Below are 27197 nucleotides of genomic sequence, written 5' to 3'. Positions count from 1 at the left end.
CCACCCTCACCTCCAAAGAATTCTTCAGAACCACCAGTCTCATAATCAACATCACCAGCTGTTAAGGGCAAGGCTGTGATGGCATTCTTAGCTCTTTGTATGGACTGTGTGGTGTGCACCAAATTGAGCATTCTTTCTGCATTGTCATTGCCCTGTGCAGCTATAAGTTGATATGCTGGAACATGGTGAAATGTCTCAGCATCCAAGGAGGTAGAATCTATAAAAGCTTTAGTTTGCTGAGATAGTCCCTCCCTGTCTGCATCCTGGATATTCCTTAACTCACTTACAATGACATCCACCCTTATATCTCCAGTACCTGCATTTCTCTCATTTTCTCTCTTTTCTTGCATCAAGGTCTCACCTTGGCTCCCCACCCTCACACCCTTACCTTCATAATCTAAGGTGGGACTCCTCACACTCACTTTTTCCAGTCCTGAAGAAATGGATTGCATTGGATCACTCTTTTCCTCTCCTTTTTCCTGGGAGCAACCAAGACTCTCACTCAAGTCACTATCTTCCCTCAATCCTAATAGTGATTGCACAATTACTAAGTCATCTGCACTTGTAACTATAGTTGAGCTTTGGAGTTGTGCAGACACACCTGACGGATGAAAAATATCCATGGGGTTAGTAATTTGACTATTCGATGAATGACTTCTGTTAGGCACATCCGTAGGGATACAATCACTACTCGACGGATGAACAATATCCATCGAGTGAGTAGAAATGAATGAGTGTGGAGTGGAGACTATTGTAGACCCTATGCAGATTGATGTAAAATTTTGGCACAGATGTCTCAACATTCTCAGAAAGAAATGGCAAGTGAGCCAACAAATCATCTAGAAGATGATGCTCACTTGCATGAAGTTTTGGCTTCTCCAACAGAGTTAAAGATGGAGAATATGGTTGAGATGATTGAATCATGTCAACATCCAAAGAGTATGTGGGAGAATTTGGTGTTTGAGGTGTGTCAATTTGTACAGATTTTGGTTGTGACTCCACATTTGTTGGAGCCACATCAATTTGACTTTGAGATGGTGCAGTGGCTGGGTCTTTAGCTCCAGTTTGCACTGTGTGTGTACCCTGTGCATCCCCAAGGGTTTTAGATTTCTTCTTTCTTGTGTAAGTTTGTGGTGAAATTGTGTCCCTACCCCTTTTGTTTTGTGCTCCTGGTTGAGAGCTTGTTTCAATAGTTACATCCTTTTGGGAGGATGAAACTAGAATTGAGCTTTTGTCATAATTAACAACCATAGTTTGTTGGGAAACTATGGTGTGGCTTGGTTTGGGTACACTATGCTCACCATCCTTATTCTTAGGGCTTCTTCGATTTTCACCCTGTCCCTCACCTTTCTTACCCACCTTCACACTCCCCTCTTTAGGTTTGGTGGATTTTACAACTGATCTCTTTTAAAAGAAATCAGAGGGTGCTTTCTTAGCTTTTGATTTAAAAACTTTTGATGGTTTGGCAGCTTGGGTAGGCAACTGTTGGGTCATTGACACAGTTTCCATTGCTGCACTAGAAAGCAAAGAAATGTTTGAGGTTGGAAGAGTAGAGACAGTTGAAATTACCTCACTTACCTGAGGTGCCTCCATTACTGGAAAGTAGAAGAGTGGCACCCCTTTATGGTGATCTACTCTATTGAGATCTGCAATAATTCTTCTTTCTTGAACCCAAAAATTTAACTTGTTGGTTGGGTTCTCAATCACAATGTCCTCAGAGAGGTGGTTAGCAAGCATCATGAAAAATCTAGCATAATAAACACTCTTACCCCTCTTATTAATCTCCCCTCACTTAAACCCCAACTCAAACAAGACTAGATCACTAAAATTGAAGTATTTATCAGTAACTAGCATGTAAAGCATGTTGAACATGGAGATAGTAATAGAATCGAAATTGCTAATTTTTCTAGAAAATATTTTAGTAACTACATCACACAGGTAACTCCATTCTTTCCTAAGACCCAATCTCCTAATTTCACTTAATTTAGAGATGGTGAATGCATAACCCATCGACTTTTACATGTTAACAATATTAGTGTCTGTGTGTGGAGTAGAAACGGTATTATCAGGAATCCTAAAGCATGCTTTAAAAATGTCACTATTAACACATAATCATTACCTTTAATAATGAAAGTGATGGTCTTGTCAGTTGAGTTGTACACTGCAGTTGTCCATATTTCTTCCACAACCTTACAGTAGATAGTGGGAGACTCTAGCATGGCATATTTGAGCTTACAGCCTTGCATAAAATCCATCATTTTATGGTAGTCGCTAGACAGTTGAATCCCCTTGTTCATTAGAGCAGTGAAATTATTCTTTTCATAGATAAAGCCAGTTTGAGACATTATTTTGACGACTGGTGCCATTGTTAAAGAGTAAAAATTGCACAGGGAGAGAGACGGTAATTGCTTTTTAGAAAGAAAGAAGTTAAAACAGATGAATTGAGAATGATAAAAGAAATGAATAAAAGTGAAATTGCTTTTATACTATCTCAGAAAATAACTGTCAAAAATAATAAAGTAAAATAAAGTGACCAATAAAAATTGCCCAAAATAGCCGTTTAAATTAAAATAAACTGTCAAAATTCTATCAACCATCCATCAAAATATACTTACAGACTGCAAGTAAACTCGATGGATGATGTTCAGAGAATTAACGACCATGATTTGGAAAACTCGACGGATGAGGATAAAACATTTGATCTGTCGGGTTATTAAAATAATCCAGAAAAATAATTGAATTTTAGATATTCTATTCCGACGGATGATCAAACTCGATGGATAATGATCATCCGTCGGGATGTAAATTTTGACTTAGCCAAAATTTCATCCAAGGCCGAAAAATCAATTAAATTTCTGGCTGCATTACGACTTGCAAGAAAATCTGAAATAATTCAAGAATAATTAAGCATACCTAACTCACTTAACAACCTTGAAAAGGTGGATTCATCCGGTGGCTTGGTAAATATATCTACAAGCTGTTTTTCACTTGGAACAAAATGTAGTTCCACAATACCATTCATTACATGTTCCCTAATGAAATGGTACTTGATGTCTATATGCTTTGTTCTTGAATGCTGTACTGGATTCTCAGTAATGAAATTGCACTTGTGTTATTACAGAAAATAGGAATTCTTTCCACTTGCAGACCATAGTCTAGCAATTGGTTTTTCATCCACAAAATCTGTGCACAGCAACTGCCAGCAGCAATATATTCAGCTTCTGTTGTAGAAGTAAAAACTGAATTTTGCTTTTTATTGAACCAGGACACTAGCTTGTTTCCTAGAAATTGACAGGTTCATGTTGTACTTTTTCTATCAATTCTACAACCTGCATAATCTGGCATCTGAATAACCAGTTAGATCAAAACCAGAATCTCTAGGGTACCAAATGCCAAGTTTTGGTGTTCCCTTGAGATATTTAAAAATTTTCTTAATAGCTACTAAATGAGATTCTCTAGGATCAGCCTGAAATCTAGCACAAAGACAAGTAGCAAACATTATATCTGGCCTACTAGCTGTTAAGTACTGAAGTGAACCAACAATGCCCCTATAACTTGAAATATCCACAGACTTTTCAGTAGTGTTTAATTCAAGCTTAGTTGCAGTGGCCATAAGAGTTTTTGCAGATGTGCAATCCATTAGATCAAACTTCTTTAAAATATCATGAATGTATTTAGTTTGACTAATGAATATTCCATCACTAACTTGCTTAGCTTGTAAACCAAGAAAGTAAGTTAGTTCTCCCATCATGCTTATTTCATACTTACTTTGCATCAATTTGGAAAACTTTTTGCAAAGTTTTTCATCTGTAGAGCTAAATATAATATCATCTACATAGATTTGAACAAGTATACTAGAGCCATTAATATTTCTAAAGAATAAAGTTTTATCCACAGTACCTGTTGTGAAGTGATTTTCCAAAAAGAACTTTGATAAAGTATCATACTAGGCTCTAGGTGCTTGCTTCAGTCCATAGAGTGCTTTCAAAAGATAGTAGACATGATTTGGGAAATTTGGATCTTCAAAACTAGGAGGTTGACTGACATAGACTTCCTCCTCCAAATCTCCATTTAGAAAAGCACTTTTGACATCCATTTGATAGACCTTGAAATTGGCATGGGCTACATAAGCTAAGAAGATTGTGATGGCTTCAAGTCTTGCAACAGGAGCAAAGGTTTCATCAAAATCTATTCCTTCTTGTTGACAATAGCCCTTAGCAACCACTCTAGCTTTGTTCCTGACTACTATGCCATTTTCATCCATCTTGTTTAAGAATACCCATTTGTTGTCTATTGGATTCTTTACTTTAGGCTTGGGTACTAGCTTCCATACTTTATTCCTTTCAAATTGGTTTAGCTCCTCCTGCATAGCTAAAATCCAATCAGGATCCAACAGAGCTTCTTCTACCTTCTTTGGTTCTTCCTTAGATAAGAAGCTGTTAAATAGACATTCTTCTTGAGTTGCTTTCCTTGTCTGAACTCTAGAAGATGCATTACCAATATTTAGCTCATAGGGGTGATCTCTTGTCCATTTTCTCTGTTGTGGTAGATTTGCTCTAGATGAAGAGGCCTCATTATTGTCTTGATGTGTGACTAAGTTTTGATTATGAGAAACTCCCCCTGAGTTAGTGTGTCTTTGATTTGAGAAATGGGAACTTTCTGTGAGTGATCTACCTTGACTTTCAGTTTCTCTCAATGACCCGACAGATGAAGCACTTTGAGTTCCGACAGATGAGGCTGATTGTCTCCCGATGGATGATGCAGATTGTCTCCCGACGGATGAAGCTTTTTGTAACTCGATGGATGTTGAGTTATTAGCTTCATTAGCTGTAGATTATTCTACACTATCCTTAGTTGTAGTTTCTTGATCACTTTCATCATCACTGTCATCACTAACCATCTCCACATTGTCAAATTTGAGGCTCTCATAGAAATCTCCATCTTGCAGTCCTTCAATCTTTTTATCATCAAACACAACATGTATTGATTCCACAACAATGTTGGTTCTTAGATTGTAGACTTTATATGCTTTTCCCACAGCATATCCAACAAAAATTCATTCATCTGCTTTAGCATCAAACTTCCCATGTTGATCAGTTTGATTCTTCAGGATATAACATTTGCAGCCAAAGACATGAAGAAAATTTAGAGTTGGTTTCGTATTCTTGAACAATTGGTAGGGAGTCATGCATTTTTCTTGATTCACCAAAGAGATATTTTGAGTGTAGCAGGCAGTGTTCACAGCTTCAGCCCAAAAGTATGTTGGTAACTTTTATTCTTCAAGCATTGTCCTTGCAGCTTTAATAAGGGATCAGTTCTTTCTTTCTACCACTCCATTTTGTTGTGGAGTCCTTGCTGCAGAAAATTCATGCATGATCCCAGTTTCTTCACAAAATTATCTCATCACAGAATTTTTAAACTCACTTCCACTATCACTCCTGATTCTTCTTACTTTAAAATCAGGATGATTGTTGACTTGCCTTATGTGATTGATGATGATTTCACTAGCTTCATCTTTAGACTTTAGGAAACATGTCCAAGAGAACTTTGAAAAATCATCCACAATTACTATGCAAAATATTTTCCTTGATATGGACAACATATTGACTGGTCCAAACAAATCTATGTGTAGTAATTGCAAAGGTTCTTCAATTATTGAATCAATCTTCTTTCTAAATGATGCTTTGATCTGTTTTCCTTTCTGAAAAGCATCACACAATCCATCCTTAGAAAACTCCACATGAGGAATACCTTTAACCAGTTCTTTCTTGACAAGCTCATTCATGGTCTTGAAGTTTAGATGGGACAGCTTCTTGTGTCATAGCCAACTTTCATCTTGACTTGCTTTACTGAGAAGACAAGTAATAGATTATGCATTTGATGAGTTGAAGTCAGCTAGGTACACATTTCCTTTTCTCACTCCAGTGAGAACCACTTTGTTGCTCCTCTTATTTGTCACAACACAGGCTTCTGAATTGAAGGTTACTTAATTGCCCTTGTCACAAAGCTGGCTGATACTCAGCAAATTATGCTTGAGACCATCCACTAGGGCAACCTCCTCAATGATGACATTTTCTTTAGAAATCAAGCCATATCCCATAGTATAACCCTTTTTGTCATCTCCAAAAGTAATACTTGGGCCAGCTCTCTCCTTGAACTCTGTGAGCAGGGTAGAATCTCCAGTCATGTGTCTTGAACAACCACTATCCAAGTACCACAGATTCTTTCTGTTTCCCTACACACATCAAAACCAAATCAAGTTGATTTTGATACCCAAGTAAACTTGGGTCCTGCCTTTTTAGCTTTCTTCTTTTATTTCTTAGGTTTTATCTCATTTGACTTGGGGATATCAAATTCATCCTTAGTCATCTGAGTTAGACCTTTGAAACCAGTCATTAAAACAGAATTATCATGCATATTTTGATTAAAAGGAAATGGCATGCTATTTGCAAATATGTTATTCCAGTAGGGTATGCTAAATGGTATTTGAGGCATACCAAATGCAGCTTAATAAGGTTTAGGTGCAAATGGCATATTAGCAAATTGTACATTCATATTCTGTGCAAACATAGCATTCATAGGCATAGAAGGCATGTCATTCATGTTGGGAAAAGAAGATGGTACATATATGGGAGTAGGCATGACAATTTTGTAATTAACAGACAAATGATTAACACTACCACACTTAACACAGATTTTTCTTGGAGCATACTTATCAGGTGTGTAGTTGTTATGTTTGTTAATCCCTACTTTCCCATTTCTATTATTTTTCCTTTTAGCCTCGGTTTTAACCACAATCTTTTCTAATCTGTCATTAAATTTCTTGATGGACAGATGACCAACATTCACTTTCTTCTCCTTCTTCACTTGACTCGATTCTCCTGGAACAAAGTTTTTGTAAACTGATCCATATTTATCATTTAACTTGGCAAGTTTGGCTTTACTCACAGGTTTTCTCACAGCCGACGAATGAGGATTTATGTCACTCAACGGATAATCTTTTTGATTATCCGACGGATGACTCTCATCATCCGTCGAGTCTACATCTGTTATCAATCCTTCAACCGAATTGGATTCCTGCTTCTCTTTACTCTTTTTCCAGGTTGCATCACAGAAGGACTCAATTCCTTGAACTTTGGTGATTTGAGCATGGACATCTCTAGATGATTTCCATGCCTTGATCATTTTTTGTTCACGATCAAGCTGCTTCTTCAAAATTTCTTCTTTCTTCAATGACTCAATTAATTCCTCCTTAGAAATCTTACATTCTCTTCTCAATTTTTCAAATTCAATAAACTAAGACTCTAGCACATTATTCCTCTCACTTAAAAACAAATTGTTTTCTTTAATTTTAGCATTTTCCTTAGTAGGGACTTAAGTGTAACACGCAAATGATATAATTATGTGGACATTTCATTATTTGCATCATTACACTCAGCTTTAGATAAATGTGCAAGGTTAGTGGTGATTACCTGATTGCTTGAAGAACTTGTCTCTGTTTCATCAGACTTGGCCATTAGGGCTAGATTGACATAGCTGACATCTTCATCCTCATCCAGACCATCTGATGCCCAGTCATTTTCTTGTGTAATAAAAGCCCTTTCCTTTTATTTGAGCAATTCAAAATACTTCTGTTTATAATCCACATGCTCAAACTTCTTCTTGCTGGAATCTGACTTTCTACACTCACTGGCAAAGTGCCCTGCCAAGCCACATTTGAAACATTTAAATTTTGATTTATCCACCATGTTTCTATTTGGCTTAGCTGCTCCAAAGTTCTTTTTGAACTTGGACTTGGCAAATCTTCTGGAAAGAAATGCAAGATATTCATCAATATCATCCATATCATCTTGGCTCAAAGAATCTTCATTTTCTGCTACCAGCCCCTTGCCCTTGTTTTTATAGACCTTTAAAGTAGACTCAACAGCTTCAATCTTCATCTCCTTCTCTTTCTTTAACTCAGCAACCAGTGCAATGGACCCTCCTTTCTTCCTCCCTTTCTCCATTCTTTCATCTTGCTCTATTTCAAGCTCATAAGTCTTTAGAATGCCATACAATCTCTCTAGTGTAAACTCCTTGTATTCTTGTGAATATCTCAAGGAGATTGTCATTGGTTTCCATTCTTTTGGAAGGGATCTCAGGAATTTGAGGTTAGAATCTTTGGTTTGGTAGAATCTTCCATGCAGCTTCAGAGCCTTTAACTTTTGAAATCTACTAAAGATATCAATGAGAGTTTCACCTTCTTCACAGTGGAAATGCTCATATTGCTGAATTAGTAACTTCATCTTATTTTCTTTAACTATTCAGTGCCATCACATATTATTTGAATGGTATCCCAAACTTCCTTGGATGTCTTGCAGTTAATGATGTTATCAAACATGTCACCATCAACTCCATTGAACAGAATATTCATGGCCTTCTTGTCTTTCCTGACTTGTTCAATATCAGGATCTGACCATTCATGCCTTTGCTTGGGAACTGATGGCTCATTTCCAGTTGCAACTCTCATTGGTATATGAGGACCTCTCTCTCTATGCAATCCACATAGGCCTCATCTTGAGAAAGTAAATGAAGATGCATCTTTACCTTCCAGTGATGGTAATTATCTTTGTCCAGAAAAGGAATCTTGACTCCAACATCCTTCTTGTTCATCTTGCTGTTTGTTGTGATCTTTAAACTCTTTGTGCTTCAAGAGCTTGCTCTGATACCAATTATTAGTCCCTAACAATGCAGCAAGAATTACAAAATAGGGGGTTGAATTTAATTCTAGTAAACTTTTTCTTGAACTATAAAATGTTCTAACTCAAACTATATATAAGTGTTTTGATGGTAATAAGACAGGATAATAAAATAAAACTATCAAGTCAAACTCCATGCTGCTTCACTACTCTATTCCAGCATCTTTGAAAATCATCTAAACCTTGCATAGAAATGGTAATGCTCCTTTGTTCTTCATTTCCTGTTAAATAGGCTGCCACATTCCTTTTGCAAACACCCAATGCATGTGACTATGTTGTCACTGTCAATAGATGTTTGAATTGATCATCCGTCGGGTACATGCTTGTCATCCGTCGGGCTGTCTTGTTGATCATCCGTCGGGTAGCTTTATTAATCATCTGTCGGGTAGCCATTTATCGCTTGACTCCATTTCATTTGTGCAGAATTACAAGATATCTTATATTTACATTTAATCAACCTATTATGCACATCTAGTAGTAGTCTACATGACTCATAAGCTACTACAGAATCTACACAAAGATGTTTGCAGAAATGTGCTACATGACTTATTGTTACATAAGCTACTGGCCCGATGGATATCAATTAGTCATCCGTCAGGACTATATTGAATCATCCGTCGGGACTAAAATTGATCATCCATCGGGTGCTACATTTTTCACTAAGTTAAATCTATTAAGGAGTTTTGTTAATGTAAGCATCAAGTTCACAACATATTCCCAACATCCGTTGAAAGAGTAGCTTATGTTTAAATAAGTTTTTAGCACATTCATGTGTACTATAATGTTTTAGAGAATTAGAAGTTGTAGAATATTCTAAGTCATGTTGGCTACTAGAATGATATGCAAAATAGGTTGGCTAATTGTAAATATTAGATGCCTTATAATTTTGCATAAATGAATTTGAATCAACTGCTATGGAAATACTTTCAACGGATGTTTCTACAAGGCTTCGATGGATGACCCAAGTCTCATTCAACGGATGATCCAATAGAGTCTCGACGGGTAATCAACAGAGTCTCGACGGATAACAAATTCAAATATGAGTTGATAGTGACTTGACAGTCACATGGGTTAATTTTATACGAAAGAAATGTGGCATCCTATTAGCAGGATTTTGAGAACAAAGAAACATTTCCATTTCCATGCTTACTTGAAGAAATACAAAGATGCTGGATAGAGAAATGAAGAACCGTATAATTATACTTAGACATTTTTGTTTTATTAGTTTGTCGTTTTCACATGTAACTTGGTGATATATAAACCAAGAGTAGCAAGTAGAAAAACATCAATTGAAAGAACTGAGAAATAGATAAGGCATAATCTGTTAAGAATTTCTAAGTTCTTGCTTTGAAAAATTACTTGTAAGAAGCTGTGTGCATTATTGCATCACAGAGTTCTCAATCAATATATATCTCTGGTGGAAAGATCAATCCACCAGAAAGTTTTTAAATCTTTGTGTTTAATAACTTTGTGTTTTGAATACATTCATATTTCATTCCGCACACTTGCATATTCAATCACTGATATACTTTGATAAAATAGTTTCTTTAATTTCGAAAAGAAACCTAGAATTACATTTAACCCCCTTCTGTAATTCTATTGTTAGATTGTTTGGGAATAACAAACTCTATTACTATGGTACTAGGGAGACTACCAATGTCGTAAGAGAAGATACCATGTGTACACACCATTTATAGGACACATAGAACGCATGCGGCAATGGTGATAACCAGGATAAAAGAGGTTTCGTCCTTCTACTAGTAGAAAAAGGTTATAGAATTTTCAATATACGATTGATCATTGTATAGCAGTAGCTCTGATGAATGTCCTATTCTTCTAGTTAGAATTGTTATGCAATACTGTAACTACATCCAAGGTGATTAGTTACCGAGAGTATTCGCAATATATTTTGATATAGTTAAATTCCGATATGAATTAAAAAGAAAAGGTGTATATGACCAAGAAAGTTATTCTCCTGAGAATATAATATTATACGATAAAATAAAATTATATTTAACGGTCATTTCTTTAAACTACTTCATATTATGGTTTAGCATTATTGCTCAGTCTTGCTTTCTTTAAATGTGACAACACAACATATAACCAGTATGTCGGTGAGGAAGTTAGTAGCCTGAAATCGCGGGGAGATTTCATAAGCCTTCTGTAAAGTCCTTGCAGCTTTGTCTCAGGTGGGCCAGAGTATTTAGATATGTATAAGATATTAGTAGTAATTATTGTAACTTCATGTAGAGGTTATGGATAAGTGTTTGAGATCCTATAACGTACATTTGAGTTGTAATAACGAATGGTATATATTGTACATCGTTTCCAAGGCTATAACTGTGTGTGTGGGGGGGAAGAGAGAGAATGTAACGACTGCGAAATTATGCTTGTATTTTAATATATTACTGATAAATTATGAGCTTTATTATGTCATTTATGTATAATTAGCTATTAAACCCTAATTTTTACGTGCTATGTGTATTCTGTATTGTCCGGGAGTTTACAGGATATTTTTTCAAATATTTTATTTCGTGTTTAGAGCCTTCGTATCAAAAATTATACGACCCGAACTGTGTTTTAATAGCTGATATTTCAAATAAAATAAATGACCTTATTTTTCTTAGAATGGCTTGTACCATCGCATTATTCTGTACATCTAGATATTTTATAAATTTTCCCATTTCGTGAAAAATGACTTTTCCGGGCCCCACTGGGTGTTAAGACCCCCAAAAAAATCACATTTTTATTTTTATAAAATTTTAAGAATTTTATATATACCATTTCTTTGCATTTTTGAATTATTCACAATTTTAGGGAATTTTTGGCATATATATTGCATATATAAAATATTTAAAAATTCAAAATTAATACCAAAAATTATAAAATTAGGGGCCAATTAATTTTAAATGATGTATAATTAGGGCCTTAATTTTAATTAGGGATATTATTTTTACTATTATAAATAGCCTAGTTTTTATTTAATTATTATTAATTAATTCCTAAAAATCAGAAAAATAATTAAAATTCTCTAAAGAATCGGTCGGGTTTGAAATCGGGTGGAAGAACCAAACGAGGGTTTTGCACTGATTACTGCACCAAATCAAGTGATTCAGGTATCCAAATCAAAGGTTTTGATCTATTCTTTCTGTTTTTGTCATCAATTTCATGTTTTAATTTATTATTTTTGATTTTCGATTTCTAGGGTTTATACCCGATTTGGTACTTTTTGATTCTAGGGTTATTAGGATATTTTGATGATTGATATAGCTTCATATGATGATTTACGGTCGATTCATGGTGTTTAATTGTACGAACGATTCCTAGATAGTGATGCCTAATTTTGATTTAATCAATTTGATTTTTGAAGAAGCTGAGGTTGTTTAGGGATTATGGCTTTGATTATATAGTTCATAAGTTTGATTTGAGCTATTAACATCGAAGGTTCATGTACAGATGAGTAAAATCGATGTTTCGCCGAAGATGTAGTCAGTTTTATTGGAGAATGAGATTCAGGGATATTTTTTGTTAGTTTTGGCCGGGAATAGGTTGTTGTAGTAACTTGGAATTGAAACCCTGTAAAAACTATATCAAACAATGTTGTTTTCTGCTTGAATTTGGCTAGCCGGAATCTGCTCCAGTGGTCGGTTTTCTGGGCAAAATCCGGCGTGTTCTTCACGACTCGGATTTTGACCCGTTTGACCTGACCGAATAACCCGGTTTTGATTTGTTTTTGTCAGAAATAATTTTCTAACAAATGTTTCTGAAATTTTATTTTATTTTTATTAATTATAAAATCAGTTTTTATTTATTTTATAAATTGATTAATTAAATATTTAATTAATTGATTTTTATTATAAATAATTTTGAAATATTTTCTAAAAATCAGAATTATTTATTTCTTTAATTATTTTATATTTTTTTATTATTTATTAATTATTTAAAAATGAATAATTATTTTGATAATTAATCAAATAATTTTCAATAAATCATAATAAATTTATTTTAATTCAAAAAATTATGGAAAAATCATTTTTAATTCTGATTTTTCCCAAATAATTATATAAAAATATTTTTAGGGTGTAATAATTGGTTATGATTATTTATATTGAATAATAAATTGGTTTATCTGTATTTTTTTGAATAATAATTGATCTGTTTACCCGATTTAAACGAAACAAAAGCCCTTCGACTCGGAAAAATTATTTGTTTTCATCAAAATTAATATTAAATTTTAATTTCTTTTAGAAACTAGTTGACCTTCGATAGTTATTTCCTTGTAAGCCATATTGTGTATAGAGACGAGTGCAATCAATCTCGAAAAATAGGAAGGAGTCGGATAATACATAGTTAAGCGCATAGCGAGTCAATTTTGATTCTAAAAATTATTCGAAACCTAGGTTGACTATGTGACTTATGTGCTTATATGAATTATATGGTTAATTGAGTTTTTTTTGCTAATAATTAGTATACAAGTCAATAATACATGTATGGGTAGACGATAAGGGATATGTGAAGTCAATTTGAGATGCGATTGAGATACGAGGATCACTAAATAAGCCTATTTCTTTGATAAAAGCAAAGCCAACAAGACGAGTCGAGCTGGTGATAGACGACAGTGAAGTACTTGGAGTAGATCATGTGAAAGGCAAGTTTTTCCCCTATTCTAATTCAGAATAGTGAAACTACTTCGGATTTTTATCGCAACTGCACACTTATGATTCATGCTCACAAACACTGATACACAATTGTGAATCCTTAGTTCATATTTCAATTCTTGATTTCTCCTAATTCATGGAATCCTTTATTCATATTCTAATAGTTATACATATATACATATATTTTGATATATTCTAGTGTTGGAATATATCAAGGCATACCGATTGTTCCGATTGCTCTTCTATAGACTGGATAGTGACGATTGGGATCAGGTTTACACTTGATCCTAAGAACCGGGACTTCACCGGATCCTTGAGTTGGGCCGTAGAGCCTGGTACCCGAATGGATCTATACATTGAGGTATGGATCTGCACTGTATCCTGGCTGATCAGCAGGATATATGTGCGAACTTGTGTCCAGTTTAGTTCATTTGACATTCGCTGATAGTGGCATTCATTCTTTTCTCGTGAGGTTATGTCTTTGCAGATATAACCAAATTACTGGTTCATTCAACTTATTATAATACTGCTTATGAATTGCGGGCTTGTTGAGCACCTTATGGCTCACCCCTTGTTTGTTGTTATCCACTTTATTGTTTTCAACTAAGACGGAAAATGAAACCTATCAGGACTCGAGTGGTAAAGAAGCAAGTCAAGCCGCGGGATCCTCTCATACCAAAGGTGTTAATCCCAATCCAGGAAGAAAGCTTTGAGTTACCTGATCAGGTGTAGTGAAGACAGTTAGTGTGTGTTTGTTTAATAAAGAAAAGTTGTAGTTAAAACTCGTTAGATAATGGTTTGTAATAAAGATAGTTTGTAAGATTTAATTTGAGTTGTAATAAAGTAGACTGTGGTTCTTGTTTTCATACTTCAACCTAAAAAGATCCTGGTTGGTGTTAAAGGGGTGTAGATATATATCTATTTAATTATTATACAGGTTGTACATGTATTGGAGATTAGCTAGTAACCCACAGACTTATACCTCAGGTCTGGAGGGCGTTACAGGTTTGGCATCAGAGCTGTAGGTTAGGTCCCTGAAAATAAGAACATTAGGATTAAGATAAGATAGGAAGATCACATAAGATAAGAATAGAAGTGTTAGGATTTAGATAAGTCTAGATTAGGGAAGTATAAGTTTTAGAATTCCTAAGTGACTCTTCTTCTTATATTATCAGATGGAATTATCCGGATCTTCCGAGAGGACAGTGACTGGCCGAGTTGCACCAGCTATTCCACCAGTATTAGCACAGGTGTTTCCACCACTTCCACCACCACCTCCACTACCTCATGAGTCAGCACCATCAGCTCTAGAGCAGATATTAGATCTAGTGGAGATGTTTGATCCATTAGAGTTCCTTAAGTCGATGCTTCCACCTCCACTTCCGATAGAGTACCAGTTTATTCCAGAGACAGAGCTAGAGGTGTTTCAGATGGGCCCCAGTTGAGGGGATGGATGAGCATGACGGGGGATTACAGTTGGGTTTGCCACAGCAGGGCATGGCAGGGATACCTAGAGTTCTATCACATGAGTCGGTAGGACATGTTGCAGAGCCACATATGGTTTTATATCATGAGTACAGTGTTGCGAGAGAGGATGTTGAGTATTGGAGATCACAGTGTAGAGAGATTATGGGTTTGTTTGACCAGAGAGATCGAGGACTGTTAGATGCACTTCAGCCAGACTACATGATGAGGTAGAGGCTTCAGTCGACAGTGCTTAGTGCCACTTTTGAGTTAGATGCTTTGATGCATGATGGGCCGCATTCTTATGTAGAGTTTCATAGAGCCACCCGCTTGGAACAGTCGGTTATTGAGATACTCTGTGATGAGTTGAGGCGTATTCCACCAGGATTCTGATGTTTGACAGTGGGAGACTAGTTGTTGTATTAGATGTTATATATACAGATAGATGCAGCATAATATAATATGGTTAGTTATGTATATGTGTAGTATCTAGTTTTGACTTGTAGCAACAATAGCCATAACAGATCTGACCGAGACTTTAGTATCAAGCACTTACACCTGAGGCTGGTGTCATGTATATAAAATAAACTTTTTCAACTTTTTCTTTTTGTTTATCTAAATTCCGGTCTTTGCAGCAATTACATTTATTTTATTGTTTTACAGTTTCATATTTCAAATTTTGTTTAACTTAAAACAGTGTACTATTATTATCATTTCAAATTATAACAATCTTTTTCAACTGATTATTTAAATTTCAAATCATTTAAAATTATGTTTAAATGTTAGTCAAATTATTTTCTTTCCGTTATCCATTGTTTAAATTTCGGTTTTAATACTAGATAAATTATTTCTTCATCTATTTTCAACTGTTTAATAAATCATTAAAAAGAATCATTTGTTTTATTATAAGAAAATGGCACCAAAAAGAAAGACTAGAACTGAAACCTCCAACAGCAACTCTGAGGGACAGACTAATGATGCTATGAACCAAATGTTCCATCTAATGCAACAACAAATGGTAATAATACAGCAGCAAATACAACAACAACAACAACAAATTTAACAACAGATTTAACAACAACCACCTCGTCCTGAACCTCAGTTACCACCTGTTGTGCCTATTATTACCTTTAAGCAGTTCCAGTCAGTTAAGCCTCCAGAGTTCGAGGGTACAGAAGATCCTACTAAGGCTAGGGCTTGGTTGAAAGAAATGGAGAAAGCATTTGCACTTATGAAAGTGGGTGAGGACCAAAAGACTGATTTTGCTAGCTACTTCCTAAAAGGGGAAGCAAATTCTTGGTGGGAATCTAGTAAAGCTTTAAAAGGTGAAGATATTATGACCTGGGATAGGTTTAGAGAATTATTTCTGGAGAAGCATTTTCGTCGCTATATGAAGAATCAGATGGAAATCAAATTCTTGGAACTGAAGCAAGGAAATATGCCGGTGTCGGAATATGAAGCCAAGTTTACTGAACTGGATAGATTTGTTCCGGAGCAGGTTGATACTGAAGAAAAATGGGCTCAGAGATTCCAACAGGGATAACAGCCATGGATTCGCAGCCGAGTTGCAGTTTTTAAATTGACGACTTACACCGCCGTGGTCTAGAAAGCCATGATTATTGAATGGGAAGGTGAAAGGTCCTAAAAGGAAAAGGAACAAGGAAATTTTCAGAACCGTTCTAACAGGAAATCGGGATTTCAAACACGGATAAATATGATTTTCAAAAGGGCAGAACAAAGCAATCAGAGAGCAGGTAATGGTTTCCAAGCTCCCAATCAGCAGGGAATCATTAGACCCCCACTGCCGTACTGCAAAACATGTGGTCAGAAACATACGGGTGTCTGTATTAAGGCAAATGTGACATGTTTCATATGCAAACAGAAAGGGCACTACTCCAATGAAAGTCCAGCAGGAAGAACATAAATTACTTGTTTTCAGTGTGAAAAGAAAGGACATGTTTCTAGGGATTGCAGAGGACCCGCTATGACCGCTAGTATTCCGAAAGTATTGGCATTACCTCTGCCATCACAGTATAATCGGCCTAGAGCAAGAATTTTAACATGACAATGAAGGAAGCTCTGCAGAGCCCTAGTGTGATTGCAGGTACGCTTTCGGTGAACTCAGTAGATGCAAAAGTATTTATAAATTCTAGAGCTACAAGATCTTTTATTTTTGGAGAATTTATTGATAAAATATGTTGCGAAGTTGAATGGTTGGGCGAGAAGTTAATTATAAAATTAGAGAATGACTACCAAATTCATGTAAACTGAGTATGTCCTGAGTGCGATATCGAAATAGTCGGACATCATTTCTCTATGGACTTGATTCCTTTCAAGTTAGGAGAATTTGATGTTATTTTAGGAATGGATTGGTTAGCTTGTTCTAATGCTCATATCGATTGTGCGAATAAGAAAGTGAAATTGCGAACTACGGAAGAAATTTCTGACATTGATACAGACTAAGCGATTGTTACGACAAGGATGTGAAGTTTATTTAATGTGAACTACAGATTTTGAATCGTTTGACCCGGCTGAGTAACCCGGTTTTGATTTGTTTTTGTCAAAAATAATTTTCTGACAAATATTTCTGGAATTTTATTTTAATTTTAATTTTTATTAATTATAAAATAAGTTTTTATTTATTTTATAAATTGACTAATTAATTATTTAAATAATTAATTTATATTATAAATAATTCTGAAATATTTTCTAAAATTAGAATTTGTTATGGATTAAAAACTAATATATATAATTGCTGTATTTATTACTAAGGTTCGGGAGCTCAAGGCCTTTAATGGCTGCTCTCATGTTTCGTAGCTTAACTCTGCCTTTACGAGATGCCTACGTATCTCTGTGAATTAGAGAATCAAGCCAAAAAATGTAGTTCTGATTTGTGGGGTGAGGCCCCTTATATAGATGTGGGGGTCCTTGAATTGGACTTGGTGTAGGAGACTTGGTGGGCAAGTCTCATAGTTAGAATGGACTTTGGAGTCCTAGAAAGTAGGAAACTAACTCCTTATCCTTTTAGATCCCCTTGAGGCTAATCTGCAAGGATTTATATCCTTATCGGGACTTTTCTCAATGGCTGATTTTTCCCTTATTAATTAATTATGAAATTAATTAATAATATACAGGGTTTTTGGGCCTTCTTTATTCCATCTGGCCTGATCTGGTCTACCAGGCCTGATCAACATGCTAACCTTTCTGGTCTGAATATCATACATCTTCTTATTGGGCCTTGAAGCCCAAACTGTAATAATTAATTATGTAATCAGGATTTATTTATCCCTATCATTTGCCCCACAAATTTTGAGAAACCGTATAAGATTTCACGAAAGTTAAGTTCATTTATTCCCTTACTGGGTATCGTTTTGCATAAAGTGTGGAGCGACCTACACGTTTACAATGATTTACTTTTATTCCCTTTATTCAGATATTATCTTAATTTCCAGGAATTTTTCCCTTGACTCCGGGATTTTTTTCTTAATTTTTTGGATTTTTCCCTTAATTTCTGGAATTTATCCTTATTTTTCTGGATATTTCCCTTAATTTCTGGGATTTTCCTTATTTTCTGGGATTTTTCAGATTTCCAGCCCTTTTTCGACCAGGATCCTAGTCGAAATTTCGACCTGGATCCTAGTCAAAATATGGGTGAGCCATGCAATCCTGGTCGAAGGAGTTCGACTAGGATCCACGACCTGGAATTCGACCAGGATCCTAGTCAAACTTTCGACCTGGATCTAGGTCGAAAACTTACCCTTTTTCGATTCCTGGTCTTGAGCTTTTCAATAGGATTTCGACCAGGATTCTAGTCGATGTTTCGACCTGAATCTTGTTCGAAAATTCTCTATTTCTCATGCTTCCTGGTCGAAGGATTTCGACTAGGATTCACGACCTGGTTTTCGACCAGGAAACTAGTCGATTTTTGACCTGGGTTTTAGTCTAGGTTTTTAAACCCCATTCTTGAAAAATGCTTGGTTCATTTCGACCTCATTCCTGGTTGAAGCTTCGACCTCAATCCAGTCCTGTTATTCCCGTTATTTTCGTGTGTCTGGTCGAAAAATTTCGGGCAGGATTCACGACCTGGATTTCGACCTGAATCTTGGTCTTTTTTACCCTTTATTTTCGGGTGCCTGCTCGAAAGATTTCGGGCAGGATTCACGACCTGGAATTCGACCTGAATTCTGGTCTTTTTTACCCGTTATTTTCGGGTGCCTGCTCGAAAGATTTCGGGCAGGATTCACGACCTGGTTCTCGACCTAAATTCTGGTCTTCCACTAGCCTTCTTCATTGGGCCTTACAACTGTTAAGGCTACAATTTAGGGTATTGCATTTTCCAAATCCTAATTGGATTTGGGCCTAGCCTTCTTTATTGGGCCTTAAAACTTATTGGGCCTCTTTATTGGGCCTTAAATCTTACTGGGCCTCTTTATTGGGCCTTAAATCTTACTGGGCCTCTTTATTGATTTGGAATTCTCTAGAATTCCTTGGAATATTCTGGAATATTCCTTTTTTTGGGCTTTTTTCTTTGGGCCTCTATCCTTAATGGGCTTTTGCCCCTTCAACTTCCCTTTTCCTCCTATATAAATGAGTGAGGAGAGGCTACTGCTGCTCACTTTCTCATTTCTAAGTTTTTCTTCTTTCTCCTCCTGCTAAGATTCTCAGAGCAATAACAGCAAGTCGGAGCTCAAAGCCCTTTTTTTAGGAGCGCTTCTTCAGGTAAAATCCCTCCCTTTACTTCTTGTGTCTATTTTTCCATTGTGTGCCCTTTTAAGATAACCTGTCTATGTGCCCTTTTTTCAGATGGCTGACAAGAAAATGACTCGCTTGGCCAAGATGAACGTGGCTAGAAAGTCCAATGAATTCCTTATTCGATCGAGGTACACTTCTTTAATCGACATGATCAACACTCGAGGGGACGAGTACCCATCTGATGCGCATCTGGACGCGCACGACCATATTAGTGCTTTGCGGGATCCCAAGGAGCTGGAAAAGTTGAGCAGCTGCTTCAAAATCAAGGAACCTTTCAAGCTGGTTCTTGCAGGCTCGGCCGATAGGGCCTTCCAGTGGAAGAAGGACGCATTATGCGTCTATAGGGATACTCTAAGGGCAGGTATCAGACTCCCTTTTCATCCGTTCATTCCTCTTTTACTGGCTGATGTGGGCATCAGCCTTTGCCAACTCCCCCCTAATTCTTAGAGGCTTATTCTGTGCTATCTGTCACAATGTACCAAGCACAATGTCCCCACTTCCGTTGCCGTTTTCAGAAAGATTTTCCAGTTCAAAAACAGCCCTGATAAAAGTCCGGGTTGGGTTTCTCTAAACCAGCACCCTACTATTCCCCACATTGTGAACGGGAAGTCCATCCTTGACAACAACTTGGGGTGGAAGAAAGATTTTTTGTTCGTCGTTTGGGAGGGTGGAGATTGGGCACCCTATTTCGATCGTCCTTTGGGCTTGCCGTCGATGGGAGCCCAAATGATATAACTTTGTCTGAGGAGGAGGCTAGAGCTTTCAACCTCCTTACGCAAGATAATAGGACTTCCCATTCTTGGGACCTTATCTAGGAGACCGTTCTTGTAGAACGCGGCCTCTCTCCTGTCCCTAAGAAAAGTAAGTTTCCTTCCTTATATCTCTTTTTTATTTCCTTCATTTTCTATTCCGCTGATTCTTCAACTTACTTATCTCACTTGTTGTAGTGGCTGAGAAGATTGAGGAGGCTACCAAGCCTAAAGACCTGGAGACAACCAGGATGAAGCGGGCTGGAAAGGTCTTTAAAGACCCGCGCCTTAGTGATCGCTTCCCTGAGTTCCTCCTCCAAGCAATAGAACCAGGCGAGGAAGGCCCTAGCCAAGTTTTGTGCACCAAGCAGAGGCCAGGGGCCTATTTTCAACCTGCTTGGGGGATCCGGGGCAAGGATTCAATCGTTGGCAGCACGGCCCTTGCCAAGGAATGGTCTAAGCATTCCATCTCCCCGGTGGACTATCAAGACTTTGTCCTTCAACAGGACTTAGAGGGGAACGAGCTTTTCGGAGCCCAGGCTTTAGCGACGGTACGTCCTTTTCCTATGCCCTTCATACTTGCCCTTTTTAATTTTCTTCTCATACTTTTGCTGCTTCTCTTGTAGGCTAACGCCCACTTTCAAGGGGCGATTCCTCAAGCCAAGGCTTGGAAGGTTGGCCTGGAGGAAGCTAACAAGAAGTTGGAGGAGGCCAACCAGAGAATAGAGGCCCTTGAAGCCCAACTTGCCTCTTCCACATCTGACCTGGAAACGGCCCGGGCTGAAAATGTTATCCTGAAGGCTCAGAAGGATAAAGCCTTTGACGGCTGGATGGACACTCAGGAGTTCAAGGACTTGATTGTGGAGCACGATGCTCTCCTACACCCAGTAAGCTATAAAGAAGGGTGGGATGCTATTGTGGAGGCCATCCAAGATGAATTTCCAGAAGTCCTCGAGTAGTCCTCCTTTCCTTACTTCGGATAGTGGTTCTGAAGAATCCCAGCCATCCGAGGCCTAAGTTTTTTTATGTATATCTTCTTTTTAGACAATATGTGAACTTTGTTTATGTCAGAACTTGTTACCCTTCGGGGTTATTTCATATGCTGCTTTCCTTACTTGCCTCTTTCTACTTTATCTTTCCAATACTTAATATGCATTTGAACTAATTGTCCCTTTGATTTGTGCAACGTGCACCACACAAGGTATTATCACAACTTTAAACATCCTTAGGTTGAAATAATTTCAAACTCTTTAATATGAAGTCTGGTTTTCCAAAACCTTACATAGCATGGGTTCGACCCTAATCAATAATAACTAGACAATGTAAATTCTACTGGAATATAAAATCCTACGCAAGCAAAGCTTCAAGGTGCTTTTAAACCTACTTGTCATAATGACAAGTGAGAATTGTACTTTGAATGTCTTACACATAGTAAACCTTCAGGTTTTGTGCATGCCAGGTTCTCGGGACTTCAAAACCATCCATAGTCTCCAGCTTGTAGGTTCCTCTACCCTGAACGCTCTTGACTTTGTACGACCCTTCCCAATTCGGGGCAAGCTTTCCTTTCTGTCCTACACCAGAAGCTTCTACCTTTCTCCAGACTAGGTCACCTTATTTGAAAAACCTTTCTTTAACCCTTAGGTTGTAGTAGAATGAAGCCTCTTTCTGATATTCTACTATCTTTGCATGTGCCCCATCTCGCACTTCATTGATTAGATCCAGGGCTAACCTCTGCCCTTCTTCATTTTCCTCTGTATTGAAAGCCTGAATCCTTGGAGAGGAATGTGATATCTCCACGGGAACTACTGCTTCTGCCCCATATGCCAACATGAAGGGAGTTGCTCCTGTCGTGACTCTACAGGTAGTCCTATAGGCCCATAATATGGGAAGTATCTCATCCACCCAATTATTTCTTGACTTCTCGATCCTCTTTCTTAGTCCATCCAGGATTATTCGATTTACTACCTCAGCTCTCCCATTGGCTTGCGGGTGAGCCACAGAGGTGAACCGTAACTCAATCTCATTTTCTTCTTAGTATTTCTTGAATTCCTCGTTGTTGAATTATGTTCCATTGTCGGTGACTAGGATACGGGGAATTCCATATCGACACATAATGTTTTCCCACAGGAATTGTGCAACCTGCTTAGTTGTGATCTTTGCCAAGGGTTTGGCTTCAATCCACTTGGTGAAATAATCAATGGCTACAATAAGAAACTTCCTTTGTGTCGTGGCCATAGGGAAAGGCCCTAGAATATCCATCCCCCAGATAGCAAAGGGAATAGGCGAGTTGATAGAGGTCAGCATCTCGGGGGGTTGTCTAACAACTGATGCATGCTTCTGACAGCGATCACACTTCTTCACATATTCTTTGGCATCCGCCATCATTTCTAGCCAATAGAAGCCTAAACGGGTTATCTTATGAGCCAAGGCCCTGCCCCCCAAGTGTTGCCCACAAATACCTTCATGCACTTCATCAAGAGCCAAGCGTGCCTCGTCGGGCCTAAGACACCTCAAGTAAGGAACCACGAAAGATCTTTTGTACAAAATCCCATCTATCAAAGAGTACCTTAGTGCCCGAACAGCTAACTTCCGTGCTTCGGTTGCATCGCTTGGCAACCAACCGATTTGAATGTGAGCCTTAATAGGATCAATCCATGACGTCCCCAGGCCTATAGGAGCCACAAGCTTAACATCTATGCTTTTTGTCTTCAAAACACCGAAGTACACAGTTTCTGAACTTTCTTCTATCTCAGATGAAGCAAACTTTGACAACGCATCTGCCTTAGCATTTTCCTCCCTTGGAATGTGCTCAACATGGCATTCATTAAATTGGGTCATCACAGCCCTTACTAGGCGGACATACTTAGCCATCGTATCATCCTTTGCCTCAAATTCTCCCTTTACCTAGGATATGATCAGCTTCGAGTCCCCACAGACCTTTAAGTTTTTTACTCTAAGTGTTCCATCTAGCCCAAGGCCAGCTATCAGGGCTTCATATTCTGCCTCATTGTTTGTGGTTGGGAAGTCTAGCTTCATAGCATACTCAATTAAGAACCCATCAGGGCTTTGCAAAACCAATCCTGCTCCACTGGAGTTTGTTTTTGATGCTCCATTAAAATAGAGAACCCAATATTCTTTTTCCTTATCATCCTTGTCTTTGTCCCCATTATCGACTCCCTTGTCTTGTGGTGTGGTATCTCCCTACCCCCCGACCTCTTGGTTGGGTATGGTACACTCCACCACGAAGTCAGCTAGTGCCTGGGCTTTTATTGCCGTTCGCGACTTATACTTGAGATCAAACTCTCCTAGCTCTATTGCCCACTTAATCAATCTCCCACTTGCCTTGGGACTGTGAATGATATTCCTCAGTGGCTGATTTGTTAGCACCTCAATCTGATGAGCCTGAAAGTAAGGACGCAGCTTTCTCGAAGCCATTACCAATGCTAGAGCAAATTTCTCAATAGTTGAATAATTCAATTCAGCACCATGCAGAATTTTGCTGACATAGTATACGGGTTTTTGGACTTTCAGTTCCTCCTTAACCAACACTGCGCTCAAGGCACTCTCTGAAACAGCTAAGTATAAGAATAAAACTTCACTCAAAACTGGCTTGGCCAACAACTGGGCCTGCGCCATATATTGCTTCAGTTCTTCGAAAGCCTTCTGGTTTTTTTCACTCCATACAAAGTCCTTAATATTTTTTAATGACTTAAAGAATGATAGGCACTTGTCTCTTGACTTGGATATGAATCGTCCCAGCGCAGCAACTCTTCCTGTGAGCTTCTGAACATCCTTAACAGTTTTTGGTGGTTCCATGTCCAGGATTGCCTTTATTTTATCGGGGTAAGCCTCAATTCCTCTCTTTGAGACCATCAATCCCAAGAATTTCCCAGATCCTACTCCGAAAGCACACTTCGTAGGATTCAACATCATCTTGTGGTACCTCAGGACCTCAAAAGCTTCCCTCAAATGGGTTATATGATCAGTCTTTACTAGACTCTTGACTAACATGTCATCAACATAGACTTCCATAGTCTTACCAATAAGATCCATAAAAATTTTATTTACCAACCTTTGATAGGTGGCTCCTGCATTCTTTAGACCAAATGCCATAACAGGATAACAATAAACACCAAAGTCGGTGATAAATGATACCTTTGGAATGTCATCCTTGTGCATCTTAATCTGATTATATCCGCTAAATCCATCCATGAAACTCAGCATCTCATGCCCAGCAGTGGCATCAATCAAAGTATCAATCCTTGGCAATGGAAAACAGTCTTTGGGGCATGCATCATTCGGGTCAGTGAAGTCTATACACATCCTCCACTTCCCATTAGCCTTCTTCACCATTACAGGGTTTGCTAACCATTCCAGAAATTGAATCTCCTCAATGAAACCAGCCTATAAGAGCTTTTCTACTTCCTGTTTTATAGCCTCTTATCTTTCGGGGGCAAAATTTCTTTTCTTTTGTTTCACGGTCTTCCTGCTTGGATCCACGTTTAACTTATGAGTAATCAGCTCCGGGTCTATGCCTGGCATATCAGCTGCTGACCATGCAAACACATCACTATTTTCTTGCAAAAATTTCACCAACTTCCCTCTAAGGGGTTCCTCTAATGTGGCTCCAATGAAAGTCATCCTCTCTGGATTCTCGGGGTCTAAAGGAATCGAAACCAAGTCTTCTGCTGGATTTCCTCTCTTCTCATCATTTTCTCGGACATCCATATCTTCAATAGGAAGAACCTGCCCCCCGACTCCATCTTCCCTCAAAGAGGCCACATAACAGCTTCTTGCCATTTTTTGATCTCCTCTTTCTTCTCCAATCCCATCTCGAGTCGGAAATTTCATAACTGAATGGTAAGAAGAAGGGACTGCCTTAAAGGCATGTATCCTTGTTCTTCCCATGATAGCGTTGTAGGTCGAACTAGCCTTCACCACCATAAAGTCCAACATCTGAGTTGCTTACCTTGGTTCCTGTCCTATGGTTGTGGGCAACTTGATTATTCCTTCTACAGGGCATTCCACTCCTGCGAATCTATATATCGGCATGTCGGTTGGGGTCAATTGGGAGTCATTATACCCCATCCTTAAAAAGGTATCATGGAGCAAAATGTCCACTGAAGCTCCATTATCCACAAGGACCCTTCTTACCGGGCTGTTCATAATTATCGGGGTTATGACCAACGGGTCGTCATGGGGAAATTTCACACCCTCCAGATCAGAATCATCAAAAGATATTGTTACTCTAGTCCTAGCCCTCTTCGGGGCTTCCCCAACAATATGCATAACTTCTCGAGCATACGCTTTCCTGGAGTTCTTGGATAACCCTGCAGCAGTTGGTCCTCCAAAAATTGTGTTGATCACAGGCCCTTGTGGACGTTGTCCTCTAAAAATTGAATTTATCACTGGTCCCCTAGGTTGGGGATTTCGCCCCCGATCTTCTTGATCTCTCCTTCGGTCATCGAAGTTTCTTCTCATGTTGTTGTTTCTATCCCCTCCTTCTCCAGTATACTTGTTCAATCTTCCTTTTCGAATCAGAAACTCAATTTCATCTTTCAATTGCCTACACTCATCGGTGTCATGGCCAACGTCTTTGTGAAATCTGCAATACTTGCTCTTATCTAGTTTGGCGGGATCAGCCTTTAAGGGCTTAGGCCAACGAATATCTCAATCTTTCTCGATCTCCATCAAAATCTGGCTTCTAGGAGCATTCAGCTTAGCGTATTCAGTGAATTTTTGCCCAGGTCCTCCATTCTTGGGGGTTGAATCAGAATTTTGTTCGGTTCTAGGATACTTGTCCTTAGCAATATACTCCAAATCAGTTTTCCGTGGCTCATTACTTACTACGGTCTTCCTCATGCTTTCTTCAACCTTAATATACTTCCCTGCCCTCTCTTGGAGCTGCAACATGTTTTTAGGGGGACGTTTGGCCAAGGACATCTTGAAAAACTCATCCCTAGTTCCTTGTTGCAGTGCTATCATGGCTACCTTATCATCAAGATATGGGACTTTTAAAGCCTCCTTTGTGAAACGATTCAGGTAATCTCTCAAGGATTCCTTTGCTCCCTGCACAATACTCATAAGAGATGCTGAACTTTTCTCATGGACTCTCCCACTGATGAACTGCTTAATAAAAGCCTGACTTAACTCTTTGAATGACCCAATGGAGTTTGGGGCAAGCGACTATACCACCTTTGAGCCATACCCGACAGGGTTTGAGGGAAAGCCCGACACTTAATAGCGTCATTCACGGGTTGCAGCAGCAGTGCATTAGAGAATTTCCTAACATGATTAGCGGGATACCCCGTGCCATCATAGGCTTTGATAGTTGGCATCTTAAACTTCCTTGAGATATGGGAATTCATTATCTCTTCAGTGAAGGGCGGAGTAGGATCATCAGGATCTCCAAGGGGAAGGACATTGCTTGGATCAGTTCTTGGGACAACAGCCCTTCTCCGTACCGGACCATCCAGGTCTATGACAGGAGGAGAAATTCTCCCCCTAGGAGGTATCTGGGGTCTGGTGGCTTGGTGAGCTTCCAAATCGCGCCTCAGCCTTTGGATCTCAGCCTCATGAGCCCTGATCCTTTCCTGCACTTCTTGGGGATTCGCCCCTTGGGTGCTTTGAGGGCGTTGTCTTCCATCAGCCATCGGCTCTTTTCCAGGACGCCTCCTTCTTGGGGCCACTTCATCATCCGAAGATTCAGAGTCTCTCTCAGTGTAAGGACCAGAAAATTCCCGATCCTCGGGGATAGGAGCCAAACCTCGTATATAGGGGGGCGATTGCCCTCGTGCTTCACTTCGCCCAGCATGTCCACTTCCTCCAACCTCGGG

Source organism: Apium graveolens, chromosome 8 (genome assembly GCF_009905375.1).
Source record: "Apium graveolens cultivar Ventura chromosome 8, ASM990537v1, whole genome shotgun sequence".
In the NCBI taxonomy this organism is placed as follows: domain Eukaryota; kingdom Viridiplantae; phylum Streptophyta; class Magnoliopsida; order Apiales; family Apiaceae; genus Apium; species Apium graveolens.
This window is presented reverse-complemented; position numbering follows the sequence as displayed.